Source organism: Capra hircus, assembly GCF_001704415.2.
Source record: "Capra hircus breed San Clemente chromosome X unlocalized genomic scaffold, ASM170441v1, whole genome shotgun sequence".
NCBI classification, from domain to species: Eukaryota; Metazoa; Chordata; class Mammalia; order Artiodactyla; family Bovidae; genus Capra; species Capra hircus.
Window position 1 is genome coordinate 8,855,134 of NW_017189516.1, and position 15,598 is coordinate 8,870,731.

General features: G+C 37.7%; 1 long non-coding RNA gene across 2 annotated transcripts in view; it reads left to right on the forward strand.

The window, feature by feature from the left end:
• The window catches only part of LOC102169084, a 34,676-nt gene extending 19,322 nt beyond the window's left edge, over positions 1-15,354 (forward strand). For both annotated transcript variants that reach the window (XR_001917557.1, XR_311252.3), the window contains exons 2-6: positions 853-941; positions 2,437-2,573; positions 4,043-4,252; positions 7,334-7,464; positions 8,189-15,354. This is a non-coding gene — a long non-coding RNA (uncharacterized LOC102169084). The remainder of the gene's footprint in view (positions 1-852; positions 942-2,436; positions 2,574-4,042; positions 4,253-7,333; positions 7,465-8,188) is intronic.
• The last annotated feature ends 244 nt before the right edge of the window (positions 15,355-15,598 follow it).

Consider the following 15,598-nt stretch of genomic DNA (forward strand, 5'->3'; position numbering starts at 1 on the left):
TTGATTGTTTTAAGCTTGAGTTTTTCAGGCTCTAGGGATTGGGAGTATAAATCTGATATGTTAGAACTTTGTATGCTTTTTATTCTCTCTCTGCCCCAGAACAGATGAGAGTAGCAGTGTCTTTTTAGTTTGAGATATTTGTGGACCCTGTTTGGCAAGAGGGCAATAGAGAAATATGTTTTATAAGACCATGACCTTCCCCTCTTCCCTTTCACCTTTTTCAACAAATACTTTTGTGAGCTAAAAAGATTAGCCTCTCTGGTATAAAAAGAACAAAGATCCAACTGAAAAAATATTAACATCAAATTTGAAAACTTTTTTTGTGCATGTTCATGTATCCCAGCAAGAGCAAGAAGAATTATATTAATGAGCTGGGCTTCTCTCACTGCCCATTTTAATTAATATCCATATTTCCTCACAGCTTGTTTCCCCCAGCCAGTGCCTAAAGATATTTGTCTGACTGACTGGAGGTAATATATGAATAGTTCTGAGCCTTCTTGTTTCTCAAACTGAAGTAATCTGTCAGGATGCAGCACCTTTTAAAGAAACAGGTTTTTTTGAGATCCTAAAGAGTAAATGTTTTGAGTAACACTGACTTAAGTTATTTGAAATGTAAACATGGTTTCCAATTTCAAAATAGCTTTGTCAAAAATATAATATTTTATATAACATTTTAAATAATTTATATAGAACTTGGAGATCGTGAGAATATATCCACAAACCCCCAGGGTTCTTATCACCCCAATTTGAGAAACACTGGTCTGTGCTTATGAGATCATTTATTGTAGTTAATCAAGTTATCATTCAATGTTAATATACAGCTATAACTATTTATTGGAATTTGTTTTAAAGGGATGAATTCTGAGCTGGTTCCCCCCACTCAAGAGGAAGGATGGATCAAGTTTAGGTGGAGTGAAGGCTGCACTGGACAGCATCCAAAGGTGAATCTTGGCGTTGTATTTCAGTTCATTGCTTGAAATAAAATCTCTAGCAGTTTTAGAAAGGGATGCTTTGGGAATGTTGGCATCTTCAAACTCAAGATAAACCTTTAATTCAACAGATATTTATTAGACCAGGCACTGGAATAAATAGTAAAATCAAAGACATAGTTCCTGTCCAGGAATCTGCTATCTCATGGTGGATACAGAAGTGAACAACTTATTATGGTATTGGGCAGTTTGAGTATCATAAAATTTGGGGGAAATTCTGTGGTTCATAGAGGAAGAAGACTGGGGGAAAACACTGTTACTAAGCAAAATGATCAGTTCAGTTCAGTTCAGTTCAGTCACTCAGTCGTGTCCAACTCTTTGAGACCCCATGAACTGCAGCACGCCAGCCCTCCCTGTCCATCACCAACTCCCAGAGCCTACCCAAACTCATGTCCATTGAGTCGGTGATGCCATCCAACCATCTCATCCTCTGTCATCCCCTTCTCCTCCTGCCCTCAATCTTTCCTAGCATCAGGGTCTTTTCAAATGAGTCAGCTCTTCGCGTCAGGTGGCTACAGTATTGGAGTCTCAGCTTCAACATCAGTCCTTCCAATGAACACCCAGGACTGATTTCCTTTAGGATGGACTGGTTGGATCTCCTTGCAGTCTAAGGGACTCTCAAGAGTCTTCTCCAATACCACAGGTCAAAAGCATCAGTTCTTCAGTGCTCTGCTTTCTTTATAGTCCAACTCTCACATCCATACCTGACTACTGGAAAAAAACATAGCCTTGACTAGATGGACCTTTGTCAGCAAAGTAATGTCTCTGCTTTTTAATATGCTGTCTAGGTAGGAAATATAACTTTCCTTCCAAGGAGTAAGTGTCTAGGATTTGTTTGATGCTGACATAAAGATTCTTATAATGTGGTAATTCTTGATCAGGGATCTGGAAGCCATACCTGGTTCTTTCCACACTATACCATAACATAAAAAATACTTTCAAGATTGCAAACCTGACTTAGACCTTCTTCAGTGACCTCCTATCCTAGAGTAAGGGCAGGTAACCAATTATTAAAAATGATCAAGGCAATTGTACTTCTAGGCAGCAGTAGCAATTCCTCTGCTGCTTTGCATCTTGAAGTATTTTTAGCACCTTTAGGCCACAAACTTAGACAGCCCTTAAAGTAGCTGTTGGTTTGACTCATACTTTCATTTAGCTCTTTTTTCTATACTTGGTTAGTTCTTCTGTGATACTGCCAGTGCTAACTATTACAGGACCTTAGGGAGACAACAAGCTAGAGATGTGAGACAGGAGATACCTATATCTAATATTTCAGGTTAATGCTTCTTAGTGGGTTTTTTGTTGTTGTTGTTGCAGTTCTCTCAGCATTTTAAAAAAAAAATTATTTTTTTTAATTGAAGGGTAATCGCTTTAAAGAATTCTGTTGTTTTCTGTCAAATCTCACCATGAATATTATATTGAGCCCTGCCCTGTCTTTCTTCTCAAGGACATTCCAAGCATATCAGACCTGAAGACTGCAAGCAACTTTAAGAAGCTCCGTATTCAGCAGGTCTTTCCTTTTGAGAATCTGAATAAGCTCCAAGCAATCTAATAGGATGGCTTGCAGTTTCCCTGGAGAAAAAGGTAGTGTAAGGAGCTTATTGTGTGAATTTTGTCTTTGGGCTTAAAGGCTTTAACTTCCTATAGCTCTCCTTTTAAAAACTGAACGTGAGCCAGTTTTCATCAATTTCTATACATTTTTTCTTTTTGAGTGTAAGAGTAGAATAATAGAGACCCAAGGGCCTGTGTAAGCTACATTATTGGATCCTTGTTTTTCCTTTTGCATAGATTTGCTTAGTTGTTATAGTAACTGAGGTTTTATGTGCCTGTACCCATTCTTGATTTTTTGAATATCCTGGTACTTTGGTGGTACCTCATTTATATAAGCTATTCAAGAACTATACCATGTAGATTGAGGAGAAAACAATTCTGTTTACCTTGGCAATGCTCCAACATCTTACTGCTTAATATACAAATTATTAATAAAAGAAGGGAATGCTACAAAACTAGGTGAGAGAGACGTACTTTTGTTGAGATGGATCGCTCAATTCTTACCATAGTGCTTTATAAAAGAAGCCTGAGGCAATGTCTTACAGAATTCATATGGTCAGAACACATTGGAATACTTCTCAAGTGGCTTGATGGCTCTCCTGATAGAGAAAGCTAGCTCCTCCTTTTGTTATTTTCAATCTCTTAATTTCTTGACCTGTATTTTCTGAGGACACAAGGACATTAAAAACCTATGCTCTCAAGCAGGGTCCCCAACCTCCAGGATCTAATGCCTGGTGATGTGAGGTAGAGCTGATGTAATAATAATAGAAATAAAGTGCACAACAAATGTAATGCACTTGAATCATCCCAAAATCATTTCCCCAACCCTGGTCCATGGAAAAATTGTCTTCCATGAAACTGGTCCTGGTGCCAAAAAAGTTAGGGACCACTGCTCTAGAGGATTATTCATCAGTAGAGACTGGTGACTAAAACAAAATATGGGAATCTGGGTAATTATTCAGCTCTAAATTGCTCTTGGAAATGAAGGGAAGTACAAGGAATGGAGCTTGAATGAGTAGAGGAATTTGCATGTTGCTAGGCTGGTAGCTCAGAGAAGGTGATGGCACCCCACTCCAGTATTCTTGCCTGGAAAATCCCATGGACGGAGGAGCCTGGTGGGCTGCAGTCCATGGGGTCGTGAAGAGTCGGACACGACTGAGTGACTTCACTTTCACTTTTCACTTTCATGCATTGGAGAAGGAAATGGCAGCCCACTCCAGTGTTCTTGCCTGGAGAATCCCAGGGACGGGGGAGCCTGTTGGGCTGCCATCTATGGGGTCTCACAGAGTTGGACACGACTGAAGTGACTTAGCAGCAGCAGCAGCAGCAGCAGCCTGGTAGCTATTAATAGAATATAAAGCTCTACACAGTTCTAAATCTCCAGTCCTTAATCTGAAGAAAAGGGTAGACATGGTTTAATTTAACCCCTAGTTACTCATTGGGACAGACTTTCCCAGTGTACTGCATTTCAGTAATTTATTTTTCTTTTATCTCTTTTCCAGATCTACCTCAAAAGAATAGGCCTGTTGCTTTACAGTGTTAGTGACCCATTCCCTTTGACGATTCCTAGGTGGAGATGGGGCATGAGGATCCTCCAGGGGAAAGATTCACTACCACTGAGCAACAACTCTAGGCCAGGAGTTTATACCAAGATTCTTTCCTGGGCCCAGTTAAGAAGGTGGAGTCTCAAGACAACCACCACACATCCAGAGGTGGGTAAACTGTCCCTAAAAGCATAATAATTAGTCTTTAATTTCTTGTTTTTCAGTATACATTGCACTTAGCTTTCCATTTAGATTGTTTTAGTCATTGTCATCTATGTCTGCTTTGGTTAAAAAAAAAACAAAAAACTGCCTCCTAATTAACCTGGGAAGTAACTGAGTGTGACATGGATTAAAATGATGATGTGAAGAAAATAGCAGGCTGCATTAGTTAGGGTGTTTAGGATGGGACTGTACTCTGTGGTAGAGGCGCACAGCTAAGTTTTAGGAGAACATGGATGACGACTGACACATCTGTGACACTGATCATGGGCCAATCGTCATTCTGGACCCTCTGATCCCCAAAGTCTCCCTTGAGGCCCTGTTGGAGAATTTTCCCAATCATTTACATACTTCAAGAGGCCTTGGGGAAAGCTGTGGGACAAAACAAAAAACAAGCTGTTGAGAAGATAAAATAGAGATTTATCTTTTTATGCTCTGCCTGCTAATTGACAGAAGCTTCACAACTATGAATGGGAATGTGATTAGAAGTGGCACAAAGTTGTCTATCATTAGACTGGATCTAAAGAACTAGCACACTGTATACTTTAGGTCACTGATGAGAGAGGATGGTTAGGGGGATGCAGGTTGAGAAGTAGAGGTAACTGTTCAGTGTAAAAAGTCCTGATTGTGTAGGCTTTGTAAAGATTACTATCCAATTAAAGGAATAAGGCTGTGATTGATGATGTTTCCAGTGCCTCACCAAGTGTTATTCAGTTCAGTTCAGTTGTTCAGTTGTGTCCGACTCTGCAACCCCATAAACTGCAGCACGCCAGGCCTCCCTGTCCATCACCAACTCCCAGAGTTTACCGAAACTCATGTCCATTGAGTTGGTGATGCCATCTAAGCATCTCATCCTCTGTCATCCCCTTTTCCTCCTGCCTTCAATCTTTCCCAACATCAGGGTCTTTTCCAATGAGTCAGCTGTTTGCACCAGGTGGCCAAAGTATTGGAGTTTCAGCTTCAACATCAGTCCTTCCAATGAACTCCCAGGACTGATTTGCTTTAGGATGGACTGGTTGGATCTCTTTGCAGTCCAAGGGACTCTCAAGAGTCTTCTCCAACACCACAGGTCAAAAGCATCAATTCTTTGGTGCTCAGCTTTCTCTGTAGTCTAACTCTCACATCCATACCTGACTACTGGAAAAACCATAGCCTTATCTAGAGGCACCTTTGTTGACAAAGTAATGTCTCTACTTTTTAATATGCTGTCTAGGTAGGAAATATAACTTTCTTTCCAAAAAGTAAGTGTCTTTTAACTTCATAGCTGCAGTCACAATCTGCAGTGATTTTGGAGCCCCCCAAAATAAAGGCAGCCACTGTTTCCACTGTTTCCTCACCTATCTACCATGAAGTGATGGGACCATGATCTTAGTTTTCTGAATGTTGAGCTTTAAGCCAACGTTTTCTCTCATCTCTTTCACTTTCATCAAGAGGCTCTTTAGTTCTTCTTCAAGTTCTTCTTCACTTTCTGCCATAAGGGCGGTGAGCATCTGCATATCTGAGGTTATTCATATTTCTCCCAGCAATCTTGATTCCAGCTTGTGCTTCATCCAACCCAGTGTTTCTCTGCATATAAATTAAATAAACAGGGTGACAATATACAGCCCTGATGTACTCCTTTTCCTATTTGGAACTAGTCTGCTGTTACATGTCCAGTTCTAACTGCTGCTTCCTGACCTGCATACAGGTTTCTTAAGAGGCAGATCAGGTGGTCTGGTATTCTCATCTCTTTCAGAATTTTCCACAGTTTATTGTGATTCACACAGTCGAAGGCTTTGGCATAGTCAATAAAGCAGAAATAGATGTTTTTCTGGAACTCTCTTGCTTTTTCCATGATTCAGCAGATGTTGGCAATTTGATCTCTGGTTCCTCTGCCTTTTCTAAAACCAGCTTGAATATCTGGAAGTTCACCGTTCACGTATTGCTGAAGCCTGGCTTGGAGAATTTTGAGCATTACTTTACTAGCATGTGAGATGATTGCAATTGTGTGGTAGTTTGAGTATTCTTTGGCATTGCCTTTCTTTGGGATTCGAATGAAAACTGACATTTTCCAGTCCTGTGGCCAATGCTGAGTTTTCCAAATTTGCTGTCATATTGAGTGCAGCACTTTCATAGCATCATCTTTTAGGATTTGAAATAGCTCAACTGGAATTCCATCACCTCCACTAGCTTTGTTTGTAGTGATACTTTCTATGGCCCACTTGACTTCACATTCCAGGATGTCTGGCTCTAGATGGGTGATCACATCATCGTGATTATCTAGATTGTGAAGATCTTTTTTGTACAGTTCTTCTGTGTATTCTTGCCGCCTTTTCTTAATATCTTCTGCTTCTGTTAGGTCCATACCATTTCTGTCCTTTATCGAGCCCATCTTTGCGTGAAATGTTCCCTTGGTATCTCTAATTTTCTTGAAGAGATCTCTAGTTTTTCCCATTCTATTGTTTTCCTCTATTTCTTTGCATTGATTGCTGAGGAAGGCTTTCTTATCTCTCCTTGCTATTCTTTGGAACTTGCATTCAAATGGGTATATCTTTCCTTTTCTCCTTTGCTTTTCGCTTTGCCTTTTTTCACAGCTATTTCTAAGGCCTCCTCAGCCATTTTGCTTTTTTGCATTTCTTTTTCTTGGGAATGGTCTCGATCCTGTCTCCTGCACAGTGTCATGAACCTCCATCCATAGTTCATCAGGCATTCTGTCTATCAGATCTAGTTCCTTAAATCTATTTCTCACTTCCACTATATAATCATAAGGGATTTGATTTGGGTCATACCTGAATGGTCTAGTGGTTTTCCCCAAGTGTTATTAGGCAAGATACTTTCCTGTTTATGCCACAGTTTCCTATTCTGTTGAATGAGGCAGTTATATTAGTTTTATCTCTAAGGATCTAAAAGTGTCAACTTTATACTTTTCTAAGCTCTGTAGAGACAGTTTCTATAGCTCATTAATTTGGATCTTCCTATAACTCTAGCACAGTACTCAGTTAATACTTCTTCATGGCATTTACATGGTTTCTTTCTTGTTTTCTTTTGTAGCTCCTGGTTGTTCCCTTCATATTTGCCAAATCATTATCTTTCCCTGAAGCAGTGCAAAGAGCAAGAAATGTGAACACACCAAGGAAGATCAACGTGCCTGGCATGCTAGCATTTTAGAATAGCAGAATGAAGTAAGTTGTTGTTGGTGTAATCCTATGAGCATTACTTTAGAGCTAATGTCTGTTTGATGGAGGTTTGTGTGGGATTACGTATAGTGATCTATGGTGGAAGAGGTGCTGAATGTGAGATGGGAAAATGATCAGTAACCTATATTAACAGTTGGTTTCACTAAAGCAACTCAAAAGATAATATAGTCTGTGTACCAGTTGTGTCATGAGATGGGAGGTGAGATGAGATGTGAGATTAATGTAAACTGCCACTCATTATGTGAACAACCTTTTGGCAATTTAGAGTCTGATTAGACTTGTCTGTTTGTGAAGCTTAAATGAAATCATGTATGTGAAGTGCTTAGTACACTGCCTAGTACATGATAGGTAAAAGATAACCTAAGAAGTTTCATAAGTTCAGTTGACACAATACAAGTGACCACTGATACCATCTAGTAGCACATAGTTGGTGTGGTTTGATTCTATGTAAAAAATTCCCAAATTAAAAGTTTGTAAGTAGAAGAGTATCTGTGTTGGTGGTAATTGTTGTTATTATAATTATTATTGTTAGTAATATAAATAGTATTGATACTAATAACAGATTATTGCAATTATTAACGTACTTTTTTTGTTTTCTTCTCTTTGTGATGTTTCTTGTGCCTGTCATGCTCCTCACTGTATTTTGTCTCTTCTATTTCTTACCCCCTTCCACCAATGTCTGTCTTTGCTTATCTTTTAAACTCATAAGTGTGTATTTGTTTGCTTGTCTATTTCTTCTTTGAATGTCTTTGGTCTTTCTTGTCTAAAGTATGTCTTACCCATTTCCGTGATTCTCTTGCTAGTTTCTTCTCTGTATATCTTTGTCTCATTTACTTTTTTGTACCCAGGAGTGGTCTGTGTCTTGTCTTGAATGTCTCTCTCTAGTTTTCTTCATTTTGTTGCTGATTCTACTTGCTCTGCTAGATCTAGCTCTTCTTTCACTGTTCTCTTTGAGCCTCTTGAGTTATGTGTGCCTTGTGCTCATTTCTTGCTATGCCTGCCTCTCTTCCTTTTCTCTTTGTGAACTCTGTCACCCATTCCCCTTGTTGGTTTGACATTTCACCTTTTCTGATACTGGCTACCCTCTGCTGTTTCTACTCTTTATCTTGCATATTTCTCTTTTCTACATATTCTTTGTGCCTTTCTTGGGCCATTTTCTCTTTTTTCCCCATGCTTTGTGTGCCCCAGTGTCTCTTTGTTCTTTGTGGTTTTCAGTTTCAGCATTCATCTCTGTTCTCTTGGTTCTTCTCTCATTTTGCCTTTCTATTCTCTTTTGAGTATTTCTTTAGTCTATGTCTCCCCCTCTTCGATTTCATGCAATTCTCCTTGCATATTTTTTTGTGCATTTTTGTGTGTGTGTGCTCTTTTGTGTGTTTGTAAAGGCACCTCCTAACTGCTTCCAGTAGGTGCAGAGTGTCAGCTATCAAAATAAGCATTGCAGAGCTGTTCCTTATGCCAGGCCACCCTGTGAGATGAACCAAAACCAACAGAAGGTCCAAGGGTCTAGACTGAAGTTGGATAGAAGACTCAAGTCTCAGTGAGACAGAAGGCCAAAGACCCAGGATGGGATTAAAAAAACCTGTCTTGAAGACCTGTGACCCAAAAGATGGAAGTGCCCTAGCACACATAAAGACCCAGGACTCAAACGTATCTATATAAGACAGAAGGCCCAAGAGAGACAGATATTTCAAGACTAAATTAGATGGAAACCGGAGGTTCATGACAGAGATACCAGGAAAGAAAGAAGCCCCAGGACCAAAGGAAATTCCAAGATGAGACTCTTAAACCCCAGCTCTTTTCTATTGCTAACCCTAGTCTTGGACATTTTGAATTCTCCCTTCCTTATGTCTCCATTTATATCTACTTCTTTTGAGATGTCCTTTTTGATGTTGCTGTTACCTTTAAAAAAAACATATCTTTAGATCAGTAATATTATGCTTTGGCCTGTTTTTATTACAGTTTTGAGCCACTTATTAAGTTTTTGAAGTTTTAAACTTCCATTTCTCTTCACCTCCTCTCCACTTGAGAGGGACACATAGCTGACATTATATTTCAGTCCCCTCTTTCCTCAGAAGCTCTAGGCTGATGAGAGAAGGAAAGTATCAGGTTCAGTTATTGAGGGGAAACAAAGTGCCAAGCTAAGTAGAGAAAATGTGAAGAGATGCTCCACAGGCCAATGAGAATTAGACAAGAAATACACAGATGTGCCAGTTTGCTGAGAAGTGTGAGCCAGCAACATGTTACTTATTTGAGCTTGGGTGAGCAGGACACCTGAGGTTTGGGATTCTTACTGATGGTTATGAAGGAGGATTGGGCCTAACACATAATGAGGCCCCAAGGAAGGAGCGTGAACTCCCTGCTCATAGTAGTGGCCTAATAATGTGGTAAGCTGCATAAGTTTTATCCCTTGGTTTAATACCCACCTCTAGGCTTAAAGGTGAGAAAATTTGGGAATATTTAGCAGGTTTAATCCTTTCATTGATTTTTTTCCTTTTACCATAAGGAAAGTTAATTTTAGTGATAATATATATGAAAGCACTGTAAAACACAAAAAAAGCAAGACATTCTCATTAATAATGTATTGGCACTCATGCATAGCTAACATTTGAAAATGCATTGTCAGTTGTGAAGCATTATGTAAATCAAGGGTTATCACACCCTTTTTGTAAAGGGTCAGATGGCAGTTATTTTATACTTTGCAGGCCATATGGTCTCTCTCTGCTTTTTTTTTGTTTAAAGTGAATATGGTCTGTGGGCCACAGTTTATCACCCCTGATGTAATTTGCCAGGGACTGTGTGCTGAATGATATTAATTTCTTTCTTTGTGCCTGTCCCTGTATGCATTAAGGATGCAATGATTACGTCTGGTCATATCCAGGTGATATGAAGAAAAATATATGAAAGTGAGTTATAAACTATTATGCACTTTAAAAGCTTGTCACAATTTTCAGAGTTGATGAATGAACATTGATTACATGGTATATACATTTCTAGGCACTGTATATACAAAGAACAAAAGCGTGAATAAAGTACTTTCTCAAAAGTATGAAATACTGTACAGATATTAGGAATTAAGTCTATGATAAATGAGTAATTCATGTATTTGTGGCCATTGTGTTTCTGTGGCTCTGGTGATTTTGAGTAAAGATGTAGTATTCCAAGTCACAGAAAAGAAAACATTGTTCAGTCGCTAAGTCGTGTCTGACGCTTTGTGACCCCATGAATTGCAGCATGCCAGGCTTCCAAACCCTTAAACTATAAAGTATACTGCAAACACAAGGGATTTAAGCTATTGTGATTACTTATAATGTGCCAGATAACATCCTGGGCACTACAGATGTCAAAGGGAAAAAAATGTTCTTATTATAGAATGATTAAAAATTTTAGATAGGCAGAACATTTTAAAGTGCTTTGTACTAAAGCACTGTATAAATACCAATGGGCTATATGTTTATTAATGAATGAATAAGTATTAATTTCCTTATATATGCCAGCTATTGTTTCAGGTACTGTGAAATCCAAGACAATGCTCCCAAGTAATAAGAGGGATGTTTATGTCCTATACTACTTAGACATAAGGAATTAGATATTACTTTTTTTAATCAATAAAGACTTTACTGATGATGTTGAGCTAAATTATTAACAGTATATTTTCCAAGGTAACAGGAAAATGTAATGAATGAGATTGAGCTTTCTAACTATAAAATGCTACATAAATACAAAACATTAGGTGTTTTCTTTGTGAACAAAACTTATGTTGAGACAGACATTTGTTTGTGTGTGTTAGTCATTCAATCATGTCTGACTCTTGCGACCCCATGGACTGTAACCCACCAGACTCCTCTCTCTGTGGATTTCTCCACACAAGAATACTGAAGTGGGTTGTCATTCCCTTCTCCAGGGGATATTCTTGACCCAGAAACTGAACTCAGGTCTCCTGCATTGCAGGCAGATTCTTTACCATCTGAGCCATAGATGCTCATTGTGTGCTTGACCCACTATGAGAAAGGTAGTATAAATCTCTCAGTATACAAACTGAGAGTTTAAATACTTGGTAAATGAATGGGTCATTAATATTAGTTGCCTACTATGTGAACTCACAGTTACAGGCACTAAAGAGACACACAAATTTATTATTTTATTGTGCCTACAGCTGAGAATAGGCAATACACATGTTAATATTTTGTGAACTCTAAAAGCACCATATAAGTGTAACTATTGATTTCCTCAGTTGGTATGCCTAATACTAGGCTTGCAAAATTGTTTCATAGTTATTATACCATGAAAAAAGTCAGAAAAAATTTGAGCAAGGATTATTAATTATTGAACACTTCAAATATGATACATAAAGGACTAAATGTCTGACGAATGCAAGACTGGATGATAATTATGTGCCAGTCTCCTTGATAAGCATAAGAGATATGAAGATAATCCATCTTTACTGTGTTCTGGGCAGCAGAATGTAATATATAAAATCAATTTGTAGGTCTTAAACTGGCATACATATATAAGCCATATCTGCTGAATGAACACTGATTACTTACTCTCTCTTATTCCAAGAGATAGCAACTAGGGATGCAAAAATTCATTGTCATTATTGTTGAACCTGCAACAGAGATCTGTGTAAATTTTACAAAGCTTACTGTTCTATACAGATCTAAAGAATTAACTGTTGACTTAATGAATGGTTACTGATTACTTTCTATCTATAAAGCTCGGAACTGTGTATGCTCTAGGATATAAAATGACTCTCCTTATCAGATGGTGTAAATAACATGTGTTGGAATCCAGACTAAAAGTTGCTTAACTATTGCTCAGCTTATTTGATGATAAAAACATGGGCAGAATGGAATTGTGCAAGGCAGTATGCTGAATGCTGAGCTAGGTGGAAAGATAAAATCCAGACCAGAAGGCCACTTGCTCCCTGGCTGGACTGAAGGAATGGAATTTTTTTGTTTCTTTGTTTAAAGAGCAAGATGTTGTCATTCTCCATTGGTCTTTTAAATGCTGAAGATGGAGGTGAATTCAATCCACTCTGGCCTGGCATAGAGACACTGAAAGAGTAAAAAATGGTTCAGGTTGGCTTTTAGATTAATTTGATGAACAGTGTCTTCTATGTAAAATACATCATTCTAGGTCCTGAGCATAAGAGATGTGAAATGGGCCTAGTCTAAAGGGCTTTAGATAGATCAAAGATCATAACTGAAGATCCAAAAACATATTTGAGTTTTGAGTAAATATTTGAGTTCCCATTCCCTAGATCCTATTCTTGTTCCTTGAATTCTTGTTCCTATTTTCTTGGTTAAGTCTGGTCCAGAAAACCTATTGACTTTCCTTGGAAACTTAAAAAATAGAAAAAAAATATTGTTCTTTCAATGTAAAATGAAGATATATTTCTTGGCTCTAGAAAGTATCAATGTCATGTGCTCATTGACCTAGATTGAAGCCAGAAGATTAATAAAAGGCCTCAGAGTTTGTCCTTTAATTCATTAATATTCTGTTTTTATTATAGTTAAATGGGTAAGATGACAATTAGGATTATTATGGCATAGAGTCAGGAAGATGATAAAAAAGATCCTTCCTAGATTTTCCATATTTTGTAAATTATTCACTTGAATGAAGTACTGTTCTTAAGTGCTGAGGAGAATGAAGAGATTTAAAAGACCTAGACCAAAATATACTTTAATTTCACTAGTTCATGGAGGACACACAAGAACAAATTTAATAGGAGATTGCAATTCTTTCATTAGTTGGAAAAACTAAAGTAGCTGTGATGTTAAGATACTGAGATGGAATGATTAAACAGATCACCTTCTCTTTGGCATGTTTTGTAGAGAAGGAATAAAAAAGCTTTTCAGTTATTCATACAAGCATTGAAGAAGGTGATGCTAAATAAAATAGATCTGGTAAAAAGGTAATTGTCTTGGAGATGCAGTTAAAAAAACATGAAATGGAGTGAAACTTCATTGAATGAGTGTCTATTTCAAGGCATTGTGCTAATTCCTAGACAGAAAACAAAATAGATCTTGACTGAAAGACACTTACTTGACTTGGAAACTGGTATATAAGAGAAAAGGTTATTGTTAATTAATTTTTAAAATTTATTCATTCATTCTGCAAGTATGTTTGAGTGCCTATTGTAAATAAGCTCCTTAGCTGGATTCTAGCTGGGTTCTCTAGCTAGCCCCCAGAGAGAGACATGAGAAAATGAATGCCTTCCCAGAGAACTTAAAATTTGCCTTTTGGCCTGTTTTCTGATCAGGGCTAAATGGCTTACTTCCTTAATAATATTGTGTGGTTTAATTCCTACTCCATCTTAAGCCACTCTGGCCACTACAATAAGCAGGGGTTTTTACTGAACTTGCTCCTTAAGTTGCAGGATCCTTCCTTATAATAAAACACTTCAGTTTTCCTAACCCATCCCTCATGAAAACTGGTTGTGACCATAGTGAACCGAAAGAGGGATGAGAAGCAACTGATTCCCAAACTTCAGTCTTGTTGGTACCAACATTGAAGAACCACTCATACTCAAATCACAATTGGTTTTGAAACACACTTACAGTTTTGTCTATGACAAATATACACTGCATAAGTCTTTTTTAAAAACAATCCTCCAATATTACTTAGCAAGTTTGGAGATGGAGACATGATTTGTGTTTTGCAACAACAGCTTCTCAACTAACAACTTAGAAATCTTTTCTTTTTCACCATCAAAACCTGCTTAAGATAAGCCTTGAAAATAGCCTAACAATTTTACCATGCTTAAGTCTTAAGAATAATAGAAATTGAAAGTATTTGGCAAATATTGGAGGGAAAAAATATCTACATATAGGCCCAAATGGGCTTTGGCCTTTTCTATTTTTAAATCACTCACAGAGGGTGGGATAGGAGGAAGAGTGAAAGAAAAGGTCAAGCCTGATTCTAAGAAGGGTTGGTCTTAAAAGCATTGCTACCTCCAGATCTAACTTGGGGATTGCTGTTCTTAGTGTAATTCAATTTTAATAACTGGTCACTGTTAAGATGAGGACAAAGTCCTTTGTCCCTACTCATTTCTAAAAGTTTGGCTTAATGGCTATCAGTTAAGCCTGGGGTTATATAATTATGGAATTTATTAAATCTATGTGACCTCTCCATCATAAGGTAGTCTTAAAGCTAAAGTCAGTCCACTACATAGAAAGAGGACTTTGTCATTCACTATAATTCATACATACTTTCAAAGCATCTAAACTTTAAAGTTTACATGGCAAGACAACAATACCATCTGTAAATATAGAAGGAAATAGAAGAATGGCAGGAGATAGTTGATGGAGGTAGCGAATTTGAAGGTCATTTGCGGTAATGTTTGTAGTTTTTCCTTTGTACATTTTTACTTAGGTGTAAGGTGTATCTGATATTAATAATGTTTGTTGTTTAATATGTACTATTAGCTGGACTCAGTAACTCCCCTTTCTCCAGGTAGGGATGAGAGATGCATTATTGGAAAGGAGAAAGTAACAGTCTTCGTTTCACAGTTTCTGGCATCCCAAGGCCAGCACTACCAATAAACAAGAATAATAGAACTTTCTGTCATCTGATTTTTGTGGCATAAATGAAATTGTGAACAAATTTTTTTTCTTAAGAAGAAGAAATGGCTTTACATCTACCCTTTTACCTTAAAAGGATCTATGCCAAAATGCTCTGATGAATGGAAGACACACTTGGACTTGTGAACTGATGTGAAACACATAATATCTAAGCCTTGGTTGTTTTGAAGATTGAAAATTCTTGTTCAGTTCGGATAACCACCAAAAAAGCAACCTAAAGCTGTCTATATGTCACAACTGAGACAAATTGGGGAGTTTGTTTAATGTCAAATAAAAATATACTGTTTTGAAAGCTTTGTTTTTGATGCTAAAACAAGTTCTACCTCACTGTCCTTTCCTAATCACACTAGTTACCTCAGTTTTTAAAAAAGGTTGTCTTAACCACCCAGCTTGGGTAAGTGATTTGAGGTCTCATTTTTTCCTCCTAGCTTCAGTTGCTTTGCTTAGAAATGCTGAGCAGCACATAGCCAATATTAAAGATGTGTGAAGCAAAAAAATTATTGAAGAACAAGGGTGGGATAGGAATAGGGCACAGA